The 19,021-nt window shown below is 47.3% G+C and overlaps 1 protein-coding gene across 9 annotated transcripts in view; it reads right to left on the reverse strand.

The window, feature by feature from the left end:
* APBA2 (amyloid beta precursor protein binding family A member 2) overlaps positions 1 to 19,021 on the reverse strand; it is a 336,162-nt gene that overhangs the window by 299,092 nt on the left and 18,049 nt on the right. Inside the window, exon 1 of one of the 9 annotated variants that reach the window (XM_049906016.1) lies at positions 5,160 to 5,212. The exons of 7 other annotated variants lie outside the window; for them this stretch is intronic. The gene's annotated coding sequence lies outside the window, so the exon portion shown is untranslated. Of the gene's footprint in view, positions 1 to 1,904; positions 1,925 to 5,159; positions 5,213 to 19,021 lie in introns of those variants that run through there. One more of the 9 variants, XM_049906014.1, reaches the window with a different exon arrangement.

Genomic DNA, 19,021 nt, shown 5'->3' on the forward strand with positions numbered 1-19,021 from the left:
CTCATCCTGCTCCCGTCCAAGACAAGTGCCAGCAGCTGAAATGAGGGATGCTTTATCGGGCAGAGGTTTTCACCTCGTGATGCTGTCAAGCAAAGACTCAGGTGGTTCTTGAATAGATAGACTCAGTCCTCAATGAAGACATGAGCCACAACAGCCCCTCCACAGGCTCTAAAACTCTACATCGCTGAGGCCATAGTTCCTACATTTCAGACGGAAAGCACAACAGGACACGTCTTCTCGTAACTCAGGCTTCCTACTCTGTAGTGTACTCTCAGTAGTAAAAGGCCCTTCCTTGAACTGGCTGAGCTCTTACATGTGACAAAATGGTTGCTAAGTGGCGTCATCATTACCCAAATGAGCGCTGGAAACACTTCTGGGTTTTCCAAATAATGATACAATTACTGAATTCAACCCCATTTAACACAATTCAAAATATCTCTAACAGATATACTATTAGAAGGAACTTCTGTGAAACCAAAAATTCAAATAGATACAGCTAAGTAAAAATAAAAACAGAAAAAAGTCACTTGATAGCCATATAGGATTTCCAAAGATGATGTCATTGAAACCTCTTTTTTTAAAAATATGCTCTAACTTCCCACTCATCCGAACCATGTTAGCCACGTGTGGCTTCAGCAGCTACCCGCGGATACGCGGCCTCATTATTTCACTTGGGATGGTAATAACTAGGAAGCATCTATTTCCATCCTTCCGTCACTAAAGTTAACATGAATGTATAATCTGCCATGAAAGAGTTCCATCTCTGATTGGAACTAGCAACGTTCACAGATGGGCTCGGGGATTGGCCATGAGACACGGCATGGGGGTGGGAGAGGAGCAAGCAGCTACCTTTTGTTCATTTAAATGTGAAACATTTCTGAATGGCTTAAGCAAGATGTATTTCAATTCAAAGGCTCTATTATTTTTTTTTTATTAAAAATGGGGGAAAGAAAAGAATCCACACACAGCTCCAGCCAGAACAAGTGAATATTATCAGTCTCAGAATTGCAAATGAGACTGGGGGAAGTACACTGAATTAAACTCCTGCAAGTCCTTGAGTAGTGGCGTGGGTCTGGACGCCTTATCTCTGCCAAGCAGCCCAGCAGGCAAACCACCGCCACGCTGTCCTGTGCAGACGACAGGCGCCAGCCCCAGAGGCAGGCATCACGCGGACTATCTTACTTGTTCCGGGAGAAGCAAAATGGTTCAATGTTGGTGGCTATGCTTTCTTCCTGACAAAACCTACTTGCTGTTGTCTTTCCCTGGGATTCGGTCTCTCTGGGTCAAGCCTGGGAAGCCAGCCAGCAGACCCCAGAATGTTTGGCTCACACGCTCTTTTCTGGTAGGCCATGCCTCAGTGCACCGTATTTTCCGAATCAAAAAAAAGTAGAACCAAAAGGACACAGAATCTTCTTCTGTTCCTATTAATAAAATTAATAGGAAGTCAAAATTAAAATCACATATTCTAATGGAGTCTTTTTTTTTTTTTGAACACAATTAATCAATGTTTCTCATCGAAAAACCTGGAAAATCATTAACATTTGTAACTAGAAATATTGTTTCTCAGTGAGAAACCAGAAAATGGGAGTCATTTATTGACCCTCCTTTTGGAAAAGAATAAAATTGTATGTAATTGGAACATTCCCCCAAAATTAAGACTCATGGCCTTTGAAACTCTAAATATTTAGACTTTAAAATAACTTCAAGCCTATTTAACAGCATGCAAACTAAAGGCATAGCTATAAAACTAAACTTCCATAGATGCAGCAATCTAAGGAAAATGAAAAGAAAAAAACAAACAAAAAAAATCACTTCCTAGCTGCACGGCATTTCCCAAGATGATGCTCTTGGATCCATCCGTGGTCCCTGGTCCCGGTGCCTACAAAAGCAGATAGCTGTGGTACCTCAGATCAATGAGTGTTCTCACGGAAGGACACACGGAGCACCGTCATTCCCTGTGAAGACTCCCTCTCCACCTAAGCCAGGTGGTGCGACAGGCAGGCTTTCAGCACAGTCCCAAGTGTCCTGACTGAAAATTCCTTCACCAGGTCCCTCCATGGGTGGGAAATGCCCAAATCCTCCTCGTTCCTTTGACAGCAGAAGGACACTGAAGGCTGCTGCTAAAACGCACGTTACATCTAGCTGGGGCAGCCCTTGAACGCACTGTCCACCAGGTACTTCTGAACCCACCAATCACTGAGCACATCTCGTATTTTGTCTGGTTCTGCCCTTAGGATGTGGCCCGCTGTCACCTCCCACCCAGCTGAGGACAGCTTCCTCCCACCCAGCCTGACCAGGCCAACTGGCCAAATGCCCGTGACAGACTGGTCAGTCATTTACTGTCGCAAAGCCCTGAAGAAATGAGACAAACTTTTAACTCAGATGAAAATAAATACGGCAGAAGGGCTTATAATGCAAAGCCACACTTCCTGATCCACACTTCCACCCCACTGGCAACCCTTCTAATCGTTCCTGGTTTTAAATCTCCTGGGGGTTAGTTCCACCTCTCTAAATAATGTTCTTTTAAACCTCTATTCCTTAATGTATCAACTTCAGGTATTTCTTGACATCCTGGCATAAGAGACGAGTTTTGCAGGCCTGGAATTCCCAGGCTTTTGTGCAACTGGCTGTGATCATAACAGCTGCAGCACTGGACCCCGTGGGTGTTCCCATCTATTCAAGAAGCCTTGGGGAAAACACAGTCTTCCAAAAAGCTTCCATCCACTTCCAGGAACAGAGAGGTGTCCTTTGGATGGCCTGTGACCACAGAACCTTCATGATGAATAAAGGTTCTATTCCCCAACGCTTGTTTTTTTTTGTTGTTGTTTGTTTTGTTTTGGTTTTGGTTTTCGTTTGTTTTGTCTGTTTTTTTGCTTTTTAAAACCGAGGACAGGAGTTGGTATGCACTTGTCATGCTCCTGGCTGCTCTTTGGGGGCAGGGATGGCTCCTGCCCCCTCCGTGCCCTCTGGCTCAGCACCACATGCCCAGTGGAGGCGTGAGCAATCACCGATCCCATCTGCCCACCCCGCCCACCTCTCTTCTGGAAGCTGGGCAGCCGCAGACAGCTAAAAGGGGCCAAGACTAAGCCCTTGCTTGCTTCTTTGTTTCTTTCTGCATCCTAAAATGTCCCTGAGGTAGGAAATCAGATGATCAGCTGATTCTCCCAGAGGGCCTCCTCCTGTCCACCGGGCAGCCACAGCCTGGGCAACCCAAAGAGAAGCCTCTCTAAAAAAACACACCCACAGCAGAGCGGCTCCGGGGGGTTGAGCTTCCAGAAGCATGACTGACCATAAGTGGAAGTGCAGAAGATATCTCACAACCCTCTTCTAGTTGTAGGGAGCCCCAAGGACCTTCTTATCAAAATTGGGGAGCATGCCCTTTCTACAGCACAAGCAGCTCCCAGCAAGGTGTCACTCCCCTGACACGGACCCAGCTCTGTGCTCCCTGGGCACCTCAGAGAGGCCGCAGGCATAATTTCCAAACATATAAGAGAATATTTTTACCAGCAGTTAAGTGGTTTTTTTTTTTTTTTAACAACTTTTATGATTTTTTAACAGGCTGTAGAAATGAAAGGGCTCCCTTCTGCATATGTCAAGATTTTCTTTCTGAGACTTCAGCAAGGTTGGTTCAAATGCAAAGTGCACCACTGACATTTTTTCCTGGGGGAGGGGATGCAGCTTTTGTGGCCAAAAGCTCTCCCTGCTCTCTGGAGCCAGCATCCTGCTCAGCGGCTCAGATACTCATTCACTCACCAAACCTCCCGCAAGTCCCTAGCACATTTGTGCCAGCCATGGGGAGAGGTGGCGATCAGTCACTGCAGTGCCCCCAACACAAGCTCACCCCCCCCACCCCCGAGCACCAAGCTCAGCAGCGAACGTGTCTCTGAAGCAAAGAGCTACAGTGCAGACTTGCCAGCCTCCGAGCCTTCCCAGGCTTCCCTCTGTGTGATGGCCACTCCGCAGGGGCCCCCATCTCCTCATCCCAGAGGCAACACCTCCCACAGCCTCTGACACCCACCGCCATTGAGGTGCCTTTGCTTTGGCTAGAGACCGATGGCATGAATTCTTCATAACAGCTGTTCTGAGCGTGAAATGTTTCACAATAAAATACAGCAAAATGAAATCTACACAGTCTTTGAGGTCAGACGGATGGCTATGACCCTGCCTCCTCTCTGTGTCCCTCACTTGCCTGGGCTGTGACTGGCCGGCCCAACTAGGCAATGGTGGTGGCCCTGGGAGTGGGGCTAGGCCACCCCAGGCTGGAACAGGCTGAGGCCACACATTTTTCAATAAATGAAGGATAAAAGGGCCATTGCAAGGGGAGTCATACAGATGTAGATAAATGCTGTGACAGTCCACTCACTAAAACAAAGCCCATCACATTAGAGGCACAGTGATTGCTGCCTGTTTCCAACACTCCACTCTGTATAAAGCCGATGGTATAATGATGAGGGTTTAAAATTGAAAATCAAGAGCCGTTCCTCAGCGATGCCCAGGCAATGAGGCTCATGCAGGCAGATATTAAAGCCTTCCCACACAAACAGCGGCCCTAAACCCGCACCAAGAATCCTAAAAGTTACCCTGCAGGTTTCTCACTTTCACGCAGTGCAGAGTCACTTCACTAAGTCCTTCCTAATGCTGTGTAGGCTGAGTTCCTGGGTTTCCACCACTTCAGTCAGGTCCTCTTGAAAAACAACCAGCGAGAGAGAAGTATATATATATATATATACTGAGGGACTTATTTAATTCAAGGGATTGGCTCACGTGACTGTGGGGGGCTGGCAAGTCCCAAAGTCTGCAGGTTAAGCAACAGGAAGAATGGGCTGAGAGCATTGCCAAAATATCTAATGAAGACTACACACACCCCACTGAAACCCCCTCTCAACTGACCAGCTGATTACATTAGATTACATAACAGAACAGCAAAAAGGCTAGTGTGCGGTCACACAAACTATAACCAGAGCCTAGCCAAGCTGACACATTAAATTAACCATCACGTGCTCAAGGCCTTGGAGTGCACTGCTATGGGGTGCCTGCAAAACAAACCCCACAGTCTGAGAAGCCGCCTGCCCCTTTCCTGTCTCTTAGAACACAGATCACAGAGCCCATCCCAAACCGAGAGGAACAACTGAAACCCAGCAGGCCTCTGCCCAGCTCACCTGCGAGATATGCCCTTCTCAAATAACAGGGAGTCACCAGCCCTCGGTGTCAGACACCACACCCCCTCTTCTCCAGGGCTAGGTCCCATCGGAAAGTCGGGTCTCCCTGAAAAAACAGTCAGCAACGCACAGAACCACAGGGACAAGGGAGCCCACATTTGGCAAACGCACCCAGGAGACAAAAGGCACGAAGACAATCAGCTGGAGGCTGACCACAGCTGCCAGGTTTTCTTTGTCACGAGGCTAAAGGCTTTAGGGCTGGAAGGAGCTCAGAGCACTGCAGACGGGACTGGAGGCCCAAGGCAGGTGGCAGCCCACAGCCCCACAGGCAGGAGGACCCAGTACCCTACCCACCACAGTGGCCCATCCTCAGGTGGTAATGTGCTATCTCAGGAAAAAAAAAAAAATTCATATTTAACTTGAAAATAAGCAGTTCTGAGTAGCATGGTAGGCAAATGCCAAACTGACCCAGCATATGCGTCTCTAATCCCATAGTAAATTCTCTTTGTAGCCAATTCCCAAGTCAAGTATATTCACTCATAAAAACACTACATTTGAAGCCTGTGATTTCCTGCTGGGAAAGCCCTGGCCCTTAATGGTTACACTCACAGGCCTTGGCGCTGGAGGGGTTCAAACCCGTGTGAGCCACTCCTAGCACACCATGCCCCACTGAGTCTACAGACATTTCCCAAGGGTCTCCCACAGCCTGGGGCTACCTGCTATCCACAGGGAACTTTCTGGTCCTGCTCCTGGCCATCCCTATAACCAAAATCTCCAGGTAGCGCCAGAAAGAGTAGATTTTTCTGCTAGTGGCTCTTCCAGTGTGTTATGACATGGCTGGCTCTGAAGATAGCACAGAGAACTGTTCCTTTCCCTCTGGGCATCTGCCCGGGAAGCAGCAGAACCAGGCCTGAGTGAGGCCAGAAATGGGGGCATCAGAGGCCTGAAGAGGGGCTGGAGTCCTGGCAGATGGGGCACCACCCACAGCCCAGCAGGCTTCCTCTCCTGGCTCACCATCCCGGGAAAGCACGGACCCGAACCCGCCCGCCAGCAGAGGGCAGCATGGGGTCACTCCACATCACCCTCACTCCACATCACCCTCCTGCTCCCCTCTCCTGGGCCAGAGGCAGGACAGGGAGGTAAGGAAAGGTGACTGCACCCATCCACCCCCAGGGGCACCCAACACTGGTACTACCATCCTAACAATGCCTAGGGTCCCCTCATAAAGTGAGAAAGTAATACGCATCTTCACAAACACATGCTTAGCAAACATTGATACCTACCATGCCCTAAGCAAAGATTCTGGATTAAAATGGTGAGAAACAATGCAGAAAAAATTCAGTGAAATGTGCAGAGTAACGTAGGAATCCGAACCAACAAAGGCAACTCCCTACTGTTTGCCCCAAGGAAGCACCGAGAACGCACGGTGTTTGGCAGCTTCTGTGGGGTGCAATTCCCCACGTCAAGGCTAGAGCACAAATGAGTGGAAACACGTTTTTATTTAATGGCTCCTGGGCTCACTGATCCCCACAAGGGCTCACTTCCTGAGGGGACCCTGGGTGACCAGCATCCTGATTGTGCCATTCCCACCACCTGCAGAGGGGAACTCAGAGCCAGGGCTGTGCCCAACACTCCCCACCCCCACTTCACCCCACCTGTCTGTGCACCCCTGGGGCCACTACTATTGCCTGGGGCTCCCCAGTTTGGGGGAAGGAGCAGACACCACTATGCAGCCACTGACATTACTCGAGGTGACTACCTACTCCCATGACTGGAGACATAGTCCCCAGGAGGAGAGCCCCTGAGCCGCCTGCTGGAGCTGCTACTGACCCCCAGGGCCAAGTAGCAGATAAGCCATCTCCTCAAAGGGCCCATGTGCAGATCACCTTGGGTGAGCACTCACTGAACTGACCAGATAGACCACTGTCCTTGCCGAGAGAAGCCTCTCCACCAGCCCTTCTCCTCAGACCCTCCCCAACCACTGGGGTGGGAAAACCCACTTCCAGTAGCCACCAGCCTCCCCCAACTCTGGGCAGAGCAACTGGCCTGAGGGGGTTCCCAGGCCACATGGGCCCCTGTTAAAGGGTCAACCCCCTGGACAGGAAGCCAAGGGGCCATGAAAGACGCCAGCAACCCACCAAGAACAAAAAAACCAAACCTGTTGTTGTCCAGTCGATTCCGACTCATAGCAGCCCTATGAGATAGAGTAGAACTGCCCCACAGAGTTTCCAAGGAGTGTCTGGTAGATTCAAACTGCTGACCTTGTGGTTAGCAGCCATAGCTCTTAACCACTATGCCACCAGGGTTTCCCTGCAACCCACAGAATGACTAATCAAGACCCTCCCCCTCCCACCACCACCATATAAGCAAGCAACAGATAGGCACAAACATTGGGAAGGAAGCGTCAACATTGGCCAATAATTCCCTGATGAGAAAATCCAAGAGGATGAGCTAACAAACTATTTAAACGAATAAAGAGATTTTAGCAAGGCGGGCAGACAGCTAGATGTTCAGAAGTCAAAAGCTTTATGACATACCAGTCACAACCAGTGAGAAAAAGAGGAGAGGAAATAATCCCACTGACAGTAGTAACAAGAGCTATGAAATAAACAAACAAAAAAAATCACTGGTGTCAAGTGGTTTTCCAATCATGGTGAGCCATGTGTTAGACAGTATAATTGAGATTCAGGGGTTTTTGCTGCTGTAGTATTTACAGAAGTAGATCACCAGGCCTTTCATCCGTGGCACCACTGGGTGGGTTCAAATTGGCAACCTTTCAGTCGGTTTGTTGTTGTTGTTAAGTGCCGTCCAGTCGGTTCTGACTCACAGGGACCATACGTACAACAGAATGAAACTGCCCGGTCCTGCACCATTCTCACAATTGCTCCTATGTTTGAGCCCATTATTGCACCCACTGTGTCAATCCATCTCACTGAGGATCTTCCTCTTTTTCGCTGACCCTCTACTTTACCAAGCATGCTACCTGTCATGGGTTGAATTATGTCCCCCCAAAAAATGTGTGTATCAACTTGGTTAGGCCATGATTCCCAGTATTCTGTGGTGGTCCTCCATTTTGTGATTGTAATTTTATCTTAAAAGGATTAGGCTGGGACTGTAGCACCCTTACCAAGTGACATTCCTGATCCAATGTAAAGTAAGTTTCCCTGGGGTGTGGCCTGCACCACCTTTTATCTCTCAAGAGATAAAAGGAAAGGGGAGCAAGGAGAGAGTTGGGAACCTCATACCACCAAGAAAGCAGCGCCAGGAGCAGAGTGCATCCTTTGGACCTGAGGTTCCTGTGCTGAGATGCTCCCAGGCCAGGGGACAAGTGATGACAAGGACCTTCCTCCAAAGCTGACAGAGAAAGAAAGCCTTCCCTTGGAGCTGATGCCCTGAATTTGGACTTCTAGCCTAGTAGGCTCTGAGAGAATAAATTTCTCTTTGTTAAAGCCATCCACTTGTGGTATTTCTGATACAGCAGCACTAGATGACCAAGACAATGTCCTTCTCTAGGACCAGGTCCTCGTAATAACGTGTCCAAAGTATGTAATCTTGCCATTCTTGCTTCTAGAGCATTCTGGCTGTACTTTTTCCAAGACAGATTTGTTCATTCTTTTGTTAGTCCATGGTATACTCAATATTTTTCGCCAACACCACAATTCAAAAGTGTCAGTTCTTCTTTGGTCTTCCTGGTTCATCATCCAGCTTTCGAATGTAGATGAGGCAACTGGAAACACCATGGCTTGGGTCAGGCACACCTTAGTCCTCAAGTACAAACCATTTGGGCCACCCAGGGACCTTTACAACTAGGAATGAATCTAACAAGAAATGTACAAAACTTCTATGAACAAATCAATTGCTGATGTTGTTAGCTGCTGTCAGGTCATCCCCCAACTACCAGCAACCCCACGCACAACAGAATCGAACAAATAAAACGCCAGGAAAGATGTAAAAGGCTTGCTTAATAAACCAAAATATTCAGGTGAGAAGATAATACTGTAAAGATGTCTTTGCCCCCCGAATAAACCGATAGAGCAATCCCAATCAGATTTTGGGGTGAACTTAACAGTTCACTCTAAAGGTTCTTTGAAAAAAAATCAAAGAAATATACAAAAAAGACTAGAGAAAAATGGAAAATATAGTGGAAATGTCCCTTTAAGATAAGAAAGTGTAACAAAAAGCTACAATAACTTAAACAGCAGATGTTGGCACAAGAATAAAGCAGTAAATTTGAATGAAGAGTCCAGAAATATAGGAGAAATCATCCAGAACATGGCAGTAACTTAATATATGACAAAACACATACCTCAAAGAAAAAAAAAAAAACACCTCAAAGGCGAGGTAAATAAGTGAAGTAAAAAACAACACACAATATAGGGGAAATAAGCACAACTTGACCAAGGCAAAGGCAAAGAAGCTTCCTAGACACATCCAAACAGCCTAAGGGACCACGTTACTGGGGCTGAGGGCTACGGACCATGGTCTCAGGGGACATCTAGGTCAACTGGTATAACGTAGTTCATAAAGAAAATGTTCTAGATCCTACTTGGGTGGGTAACATCTGGGGTCTTAATGGCTTGCAATCAGCCATCTAAAATACATCTATTGGTCCCATCCTGTCTGGAGCAAGGACAATAAAGAAAACTAAAGACACAAGGAAAATATTACTCCAAAGGACTAACGGACCACATGAACCACAGCCTCTACCAGCCTGAGCCCAGAAGAACTAGATGGCGCCCGGCTATCACCACCAAGGGCTCTGACAGGCCTATATAAAACAAACAATTAACACAAGTGACGAAAGTACTTCTTAGATGAATCAACTACGGAAGACCAAATGGGCAATACCTGCCCAAAAGTGAAGACAAGAATGCAAGAAAGGACAGGAAAACTGGACAAATGGACACAGGGAACCTGGGGTGGAAAGGGGAGAAATGCTGACACATTGCAGGGATCACAATCAATGTCACAAAACAATCTGTGTAAACATTTTTGAATGAGAAATTAATTTGCACTGTAAACTTTCACCTAAAGCACATAAAAATTTTTTAAAAGTGAGGTAAAGATGGGTTATTAATAAATTATGTTGGAAAGTTGAATGTTCATATAAAAAAAATTGAGTCTTCAATTCATACCATATCTCAGAATAAATTCCAGACAAAAGGTCGCAAATGTAACAAAATCTGAGCTATCAAGTATTAGGAGAAAATACAGGGGGATGTTTACATATGTTTTGTAGTCTTATTTGGCATAGCCCCATATAGTTAGGGTACAGTAAATAAGACATAAAATCCAGGATCTATAAAACAAAAGCTTGGAAGGTTTGACAACATAAAAATTCCAAATTTTTGCACTTCCAGTGCCACCTTCAAACAAAAAAAGTCAAGAACAAAAGACATCTGGAAGAAAATGTCTGCCATGTATGCAACAAATGGAAACATCACTGAGAGCACCTGTAAATCAACAAGGAAAAGCTGAACAATTCACCAGAAAAATAGGCAAGGACACCAGAAGAAATTTAAAAGAAGAAATTCAAATTATTACTAAGCGCATGAAAAGCTTATTCTCATTCATAATTTTAAACTGTAACTTTACGCTCAAATGATGAATTGGAATGACAAAGACTGACCAGGTCCAGAGAGTGTCCTGCTGGTGAGGTTACCCCACACAACCTCATCAATTAAAACAGTCACAACCTTTGCAGAGAGCAGCTCAGCAACACGTATGAGCAAGCCCATGTCTAGGAATGTAGACTACAAAAACACCTCACATATAAGCAAGGATTTATGCACAATACATTCCAACAATATCCGTCACTGTGGAAAATGGGAACAACCAAAAAGTTCACCAATAAGTAAACAGTCAAATAAAAGGCAAACATTAGAAAGAACAATGTTGCTAGGCACAAACTGAAGAGAAAAAAAGACCAGGATACATTGTTGAGTGGAGGGGGGATATCTAATTACAAATCATATTTAGCATATGATCCTATTTTGATGGGAAAATATTAAAAAGAATAATTAAGTATGCTGTTGTTAGGTGCCATTGAGTCAGTTCTGACTCATAATGACCTATGTACAACAGAACAAAACACTGTCCAGTCCTCTGCCATCCCTACAATTGTTGCTATGTTTGAGCTCATTGTTGCAGCCACTGTGTCAATCCATCTCGTTGAGGGTCTTCTTTTACAGTGACCCTTTATTTTACCAAGTATAATGTCCTTCTCCAGGGACTGGTCCCTCCTGATAACATTTTCAAAGTATATGAGACAAAGACTCAGCATCCTCGCTTCTAAGGAGCATTCTGGCTATACTTCTTCCAAGACAGACTTTTTCATTCTTCTGGTAGTCCACAGTATATTCAACATTCTTTGCCAACACCATAATTCAAAGATATCAATTCTTCTTCAGTCTCCCTTATTCACTTTCCAACTGTTCCATGCAAATGAGGCAACTGAAAAGACCACGGCTTGGGGTCAGGCTTACCTTAGTCCTTAAAGTAACATCTTTGCTTTTTAACACTTTAAAGAGGTCTTTTGCAGCACATTTGCCCAGTGCAATATGTCATTTGATTTCTTGACTGCTACTTCCATGAGCAGTCATTGTGGATCCAAGTCAAATGAAATCCTTGACAACTTCAATCTTTTCCCCATTTATCAGTAGTGAGGATTTTTCTTTCCTTTATGTTAAGGTCTACTCCATACTGAAGGCTGTGTAGTCCTTGATCTTCATCAGTAAGTGCTTCAAGTCCTCTTCACTTTCAGCAAGGAAGGTTGTGTCATCTGCATAATGCAGGTTGCTAACGAGTCTTTCTCCAATCCTGATCCCATATTCTTCTTCATATAGTCCAGCTTCTCAGATTATTTGCTCAGCATATAAATCAAATATGTATAGTGAAAGGATACAACCCTGACACATACATTTCCTGATTTTAAACCTCATAGTATCCCCTTGTTCTATCCAAGCAACTGTCTCTTGGTCTATACACAGGTTCCTCATGAGCACAATTAAGTATTCTGGAATTCCCATTCTTCACAATGTTATTCATAATTTGTTACGATTCACACAGTCGCATGCCCTTGCATAGTCAATAAAACACAGGTAAACATCCTTCTGGCATTCTCTGCTTTCAGCCAAGATCCATCTGACGTCGTCTTCTGAATTCGGCTTGAATTTCTGGCAGTTCCCTGCCGATGTACTGCCGCAACTGCTTTTCAATTACCTTCAACAAAATTTTACTTGCATGTGATATTAATTATATTGTTCAATAATTTCCTCATTCCATTGGATCACCTTTCTTTGGAATGGGCACAAATATGGATCTCTTCCAGTCAATTGGCCAGGTAGCTTATCTTCCACATTTTTTTGGCATATGTATATACCTGTACAAATATAAGTGAAACAGTCCTACAGACAAGAAAAGAAAACTGGAGGAATAAGTACCAAACTGTTAACAACGATTGTCTTGAAGGGGTTGAACAGGGAAGGAAGGTTTCACTTTTAACGTTATCTATTTCTGTGTAATGAGTGAATACGATTTTATAACCAGAAAAATGTTAAAAAAATATCTGCTTATGCAAAACCAATGCCAAAAGAGTGCCCAAATCTAAATTATGTTAGATGCCTGTCCTTCCATCCCAGTTCAACCTCCAACTCTGCTGCCAGGAAAATGATTCTCTTTCTCTTCAGAAAACACAAGATAATTGTTAGAAAGCACGATTTAAAAAAAGAAAGAAAGAAATATCACATCTATTTATTTTAATGATTAGCCCTTTTTATTGTCAAATAATGAAACGCTACATGCCAACTCTGTTTCTCAGCTGACAGCATAATACAAAAACTTTCAGAATTACTCATATAGTTCACTGAATTCTTTGAAGGCCGTGATGAAAGGGCTGCTTACCTTTGTCACAACAACGAAGCTGGACTGGAGGAAGAGGAGCTGTTTCCTGTAAGCTCCCCACTCCCCTGCTGGGCACAGAGTGTTGCCCATCAGACCTTGACCCACGGCCCCTGGTGTTTAAGGAGTCTCAGCATTTGAGAAGGAACCAGAATAGCCCAGCACTTTAACATTCATACCCAGGGGTTCCCACAGAATGTGCTTCCATGCAGAGAAAACAGTGGAGTCCATTTTCTCTAAGAACTTGCTTAAAAGTCCCATTTTGGGGAATGAATGCAGAATGTTCCATTTTTAGTTCTTTGACCAGAGGAAAGTTAGAAATTCTTCCTTCCAGTTCAACAGAGCAAATCCATGAAGCTACTGCTTCTGCAAAAGGAGGACAAAGAATCTCCTGGGGCCGTGGAATTCAGCAGCTCTTCCCCAGATTCCTCAGCTTCAGGATGTCACGACAGCAGACAGCAGCGTGAGCCTCGAAGGGCAGCTATGGCCACTGGCCATCAGAGGACTCGGAGCTAATTGCACCTGAGGTCCCCAGGCATTCAGAAAGAGAGGGCTTTGTTCCAATCCATTTGCAAAATTACAGAGCAGGGGTGCTTTTTTAGAATAAATCATGTCAGGCAGCCCAGGGTTCTGGTCCCGCCCTTCAGTCAGCGCCAGCCTCAGGGCAGTGTCTCCTGGGGATAACTGCCACAGCGCCCCGTCCTCACCCCCACTCAGGGGGCTCCCCTGTCATCGGGAAGTCCCTGAGACTCCCCACAGGCTTTTCCCACAAGTTCCTGACTTCCTCCCCAAAGCACTACAAGCAAACCTCGGAAGGTGGGCCGCAGGGAGTCTGCAGTGCGAGGCACCCGGGGCAGCGCAAGGGCTGTGTGCTGGACTGCTGCTGCTCAGTAAGGCACCATCACAGCAGAGGGAGGGAGGCAGGGACACACTGTGGCGGAAAGGCAGATCAAAACCAGCCTGTGGTTCTCCATGTCAGCAACTGTGTGTGTGCCTCGGCGCAGGGGATGGAACACACGTGAACAGGGTTTCTTCTTATTGCTTATCTCTATTTTCTAATGCTGGTGAAGAATGCTGAATACACCGCAGACTGCCAAAAGAACGAGTGTATCAGTCTTCGAAGAAGGACAACCAGAATACTCCTTAAAAGCAAGGATGGCCAGCCTTCAGCTCACTTACTTTGGAAACGTCATTGGGAAAGACTAATCACTAGAAAAGAACATCGCGTTTGGTCAAAGAAAGCGAGGGAACTCTCCAGGAGACAGACCGACACGACAGCTGCCGCAACGGACTCAAACACGGCACTGACCACGAAGATGGCCCAGGACCATGTTATCCACGGGGTCGCCATGGGTCAGAGCCAACTGGACAGCAACGAACAGCAATTTTTTAACGCACTGAATTTCTATTCATGTAGTAACAAAAAGAAAGTTTTAAAAATGAGTGTTCTCTTTTACCAACTCCAGCTTAACACAAAACTGTTGCGCTGAACCATATGAAATTTGAACACTTCTGCTTTACAGAAAATCCAGTTTCATATGGTTCAGCCTGATTCTGTCATGAAACGCAGAGCGGACCGGAGGACCTGCCCACGGTCAGAGGCAGCGCAAATCTCCTGCCTCCCACCACTGGCACGGACCTGCCCGCTCCAGGTGCCTCCAGGTGCCAGGCTGCCAGGGGACACTGGGCACACAGGGTCTCATTCATGACTCACAACCTCTTGCAAAGCCAGTGTTGTCGCTGGGTATAGGAGAAGGAGCAGGCAGATTCATCACTCAGCTAGGCTGCAGGGAGCAGCTAGGTCCCGGGCAGGCCTCCCCCATGCCCCCTTAATCCACAACCATCCTTCCTGGCTGCCAGGCAACCACCCAGCTGCATCCACATACAGGACAGTAGGACCCTGACCTGGTTCTCCCCTGCCACCCTCACTCCTTTGTACTTCATCCTGGGTGCCTCTGCCAAAGACACAGGAAAACCCAAAAACCAAACCCGCTGCCATTGAGTCGATTGTAACTCATAGCGACCCTATCGGACAGAGTAGGACTGCTCCATAGTGTTTCCAAGGGGCGCCTGTAGATTCAAACTGCCGACCTTTTGGTTAGTAGCTGTAGCTCTTAACCATTGCACCACCAAGGTTTCCAAAGACACAGGAGGAGACACTAAGTATGAACTAAGGAAAAGGAAGTTCACCAAAGCCCAGGGTTCCAGCTGCTGGGCCTGGATTTCCAAGGCCCCATCAGCTGCCCCTTCTGTGGGGACAAGGTATGCCAACCATCCACTCAGCCATGGCCTCAGCCATCAGCCCTCAGTGCTAGCCTAGGCCACACAGAGGTTGGGCTCTAGGTGCTTCCACACTGGAACGTCAACATTGTCTATTGTGCCGAACACTATTATCCTTCTAAAAAACGGCTACTGGTCACTCACCGTAACAACCCAGAGGCCTGATGGGGGATGGCTGTGTCTCAGGACACCCACACTGGACATGCTTTTCTGGTGGACACAAGGAGAAGGCAGAGGCTGTGACGCTGGAGCTCCCCTGAGCTTACTAGACAGGAGGCCACGCAATTCTCTGCACCATGAGATGTCGGGAGATGGAATTTGGTTTCTTGCTTGTGAAATCTGAGCTCACTGCACTCTTGGAAGGATGTCACTGTGTGCAGCCCTCACTTAAGGATGGCAGTTGGGCTCCTCTCATCTTCCACCCTCAATTTTCATGAGCCACCATTAGCAACAACCATCCATGCCTGGTTTAGATCTTCCCTCCTGCTGCTGGTGTCTGGCCACACCTTGCTGGAACCCCACTTGGCCCTTTTGTTCTTATCTCTAGTCCCTGGGGGGTATGAACAGTTAAGTGCTCAGCTGCTAATCGAAAGACTTGCCGTTCAAACCTCATCAGGGGCATCTGGGAAGAAAGGCCTGGTGATCTGCTTCTAAAAAATCAACCAATGAAAATCTCCTGTGTGTCACATTTCTACTCTGACACACATGGGGTCACCACAAGTCAGAATTAACTCAATGGCAACTGGTTTGGGTTTTGGCTTTATTCTTGACTCCACTGGCCATGCCACCCCCCACCCCAACACACACACAAACAGAAATCCAAAGCTCCTTGAGGACAGGGCCCATGTCTTCTCCACCCTGCACACTGTTTCGTGTGATGCTTTGCACACAGCAAACACTGAAATGCCCTCTACTAAATTGTCTCAGTTTCCCCAAGGTGGTCAGTGGTCAGGGAGCAGCCCACGAGCCAACATGGGCAGGGCGTGTCCAGCCCCTTCCTGTGAATAAGCAACTAGAGGATTAATAACCTGGGGTAAAACCTGCTCCGGGCCCCAAGCCTGCTCCTCCTCCCAGTGGGGGAGGGGGCACCTTTTGCACCTGCCCATGGGCAGCTTCTGGTGGGTGGGGAAGAGAGAGAAACAAACAGATAAATATGAAGCGTGAAGCCAAGGGTGATAAACAAGAGGAAGGAAGACAAAGCCCAGGGAGAGGAGAGAGGAGGGACAGTAGTGAAGTCAGGGGGCCTCTTAGCCAGGAGCACAGGTCTCAGCAACTGGGCTGCAGGGGTGACGGAGCCAGAGCCACATATAGTCCTGAAGAGCGGTGGTGGTGAGAATGGGAGGGGCTGCATCGTTCTGGACCACTCCACCCTCCCTCCAGCCTCCGTAAACAAAGTCTCCACACTCGGAGACACAGCTGGAAGAGCCTTCATCAGCTCAGAGAATTCACATTTCTAGACTTCTGAACTACAAGGCCACACATGCAGATACCCACTCCCCAAATCCCAGCCGGGGTTCAAGTATGACACCCCGTAACAAGCAAAAATGCTTTCCTTATCACAGGCCAGACATGAGACCCGGTGCAGAGCCTGCCCAGGGCTTCATGGCCCCAAGGCACCAGCCTAGATCCCAGACCTCAGGGATGGCAACCCCATCCTGCCAGGCCCCTTTTCTGATCCTCAAGCTGTGCTGATGAAGTTGTCATGCTCCCCAAGACCCCAGACAGTGCCAAAAGCCCCACCTAGAGTGGACCAGGGACCTGGAGTGTCTGGTCACACGTCACCACCCGGCTTCACTCGCACTCTGTGTAACGACCAAAGAGGACCACTGACAGAACTGTGGTTTAATCGAATCTCTGAAATGGGCAGGGATGGAGCAGCTACAGAGTTCCAGACACTGTGCTGGGTGCCGGACACAACGGTAGGCAGTCCTGGGCGCAGTGGGCCATCACGGCTGGGGGCAGGGCAGTGAATGGCACGGCATTATGGGGGGTGGGGGTGGACTGTAAAGACACGATTTACAGTGGGGACACCCTGCAGGTGGAGAGGCATGCAGGATGAGTAAGGAAATAGGAGGCCCGCAAAGGCCGCCCAGGCTCAGCCGTGGCGCTCAGACGGCTCAGCCCCAATCTGCAGGAGTGGCCTGGATAAACGAGGCACAGCAGCTCATCACATTCGCGAATGTCACCAAACAATCATCTTCACAAATGTCACCAAACACCTGCAGGAACCAAATGCCAAGGTGAAAGGAGGAGCAGCAGGAAAAGCACTCAGGCTGCTGCATGCATGACACAGGGAAGACTCGGGTTCAGCAAGGGATGGGTCACCTGAGCCTTCAGGTCAGTGGCCGCAAGTGGGCTCGAGCAATTTCCTAAAGGCCCCAGCCAATGCTGCAGCACCAAGGGGCAGACCCACAATGCCCAGCACTGCAACGCCAGGGAAAAGACAGACCGCCACCCATCCTGGCACAGAGCCACACTGCCCACACCAGGGCCTGACAAGCCTGGAGAAGACCAGCCACACTAGGCGAGGCCCAAGGAGGGGGTCAGAGGGCCTACAGGGCAGGGTCATTGGGGTCAGAGGGACACAGGCTCTGCTCCTGCTGCTCAGGGACCTTGGACAGGCCCTCCGCTCACCCAAGGCTCCACGTCCTCACTTAGAAAGGAGGTACCACAACTCTGAGCCTTCCTCCTCCTCTCCTGACCCTCTAGGCCCCAAGCCTTGCTCTCTTCCCTCTGCCTGCAGCCCTTCCAGTGGCTTTATGGCAGCGCCTCTCAACTACCTGGGGTGAAGGGTAAGGTCTTTCCCCTAGTATATCACAGATCTACACTCCTACAAAATAAAACTCAGTTACTATGGAAATGAAATTAAAATACAGACTTACTTTACTATCAGATTCACCAGAAGCCCCTCTGAAGGACTCTACCTGCTCATTCTCCATGTTGCACCCCTCTCCTCGTGAACTGGTAACACCGCAGGCAACACTGTTCCACAACCACAATATGATGACACCCACATAAAGGTCAAAGACAACAGCCTTCAGTATGCATTATACTTGAACCTAAAGGAAACAAAAATACAACTGGGCCCATAAACAACATCATGATAAATGAAGAAATTGAAGCTGTCAATGATTTCGTTCTACTTTGACCAAAAAACAACATCCATATAAGCAGCAGTCAAGAAATCAAATGACATATTGCATTGGGAAAATCTTTCAAGTTTTTAAAAGTGAAGATGTCACCGTGATGACTGAGGTACACCTGACCTAGGCCATGGTCTTTTTCACCACCTCATATGCATGCGAAAGCTGGACAATGAAACAGGAAGACAGAAGAATGGATGCATTTAAACTGTAGTGTTGGCAAAGAATACTGAATATACTATGACCGCAAGAAGAACAGACAAATCAGTTTTAGAAGAAATACAACCAGAACACTCCTGAGAAGCAAGGATGATAGGATGTTGGCTTAATTACTTTGGATGCTTCATCAGGAAAGACCCATCACTAGGAAAAGACTTCCTGTTTGGTAAAGGGTCAATGAAAATGAGGGTAATCTTTAATGAGATGGATTGACACAATAAACAAAACAACGGACTCAAGCATAGCAATGACCATAAAGACGGCACAAGACCCGGCGGCATCTTGTTCTGCTGTCCATAAGGTCACCATGAGCCTGAGCCA

This window comes from Elephas maximus, chromosome 13, assembly GCF_024166365.1.
Source record: "Elephas maximus indicus isolate mEleMax1 chromosome 13, mEleMax1 primary haplotype, whole genome shotgun sequence".
NCBI classification, from domain to species: Eukaryota; Metazoa; Chordata; class Mammalia; order Proboscidea; family Elephantidae; genus Elephas; species Elephas maximus.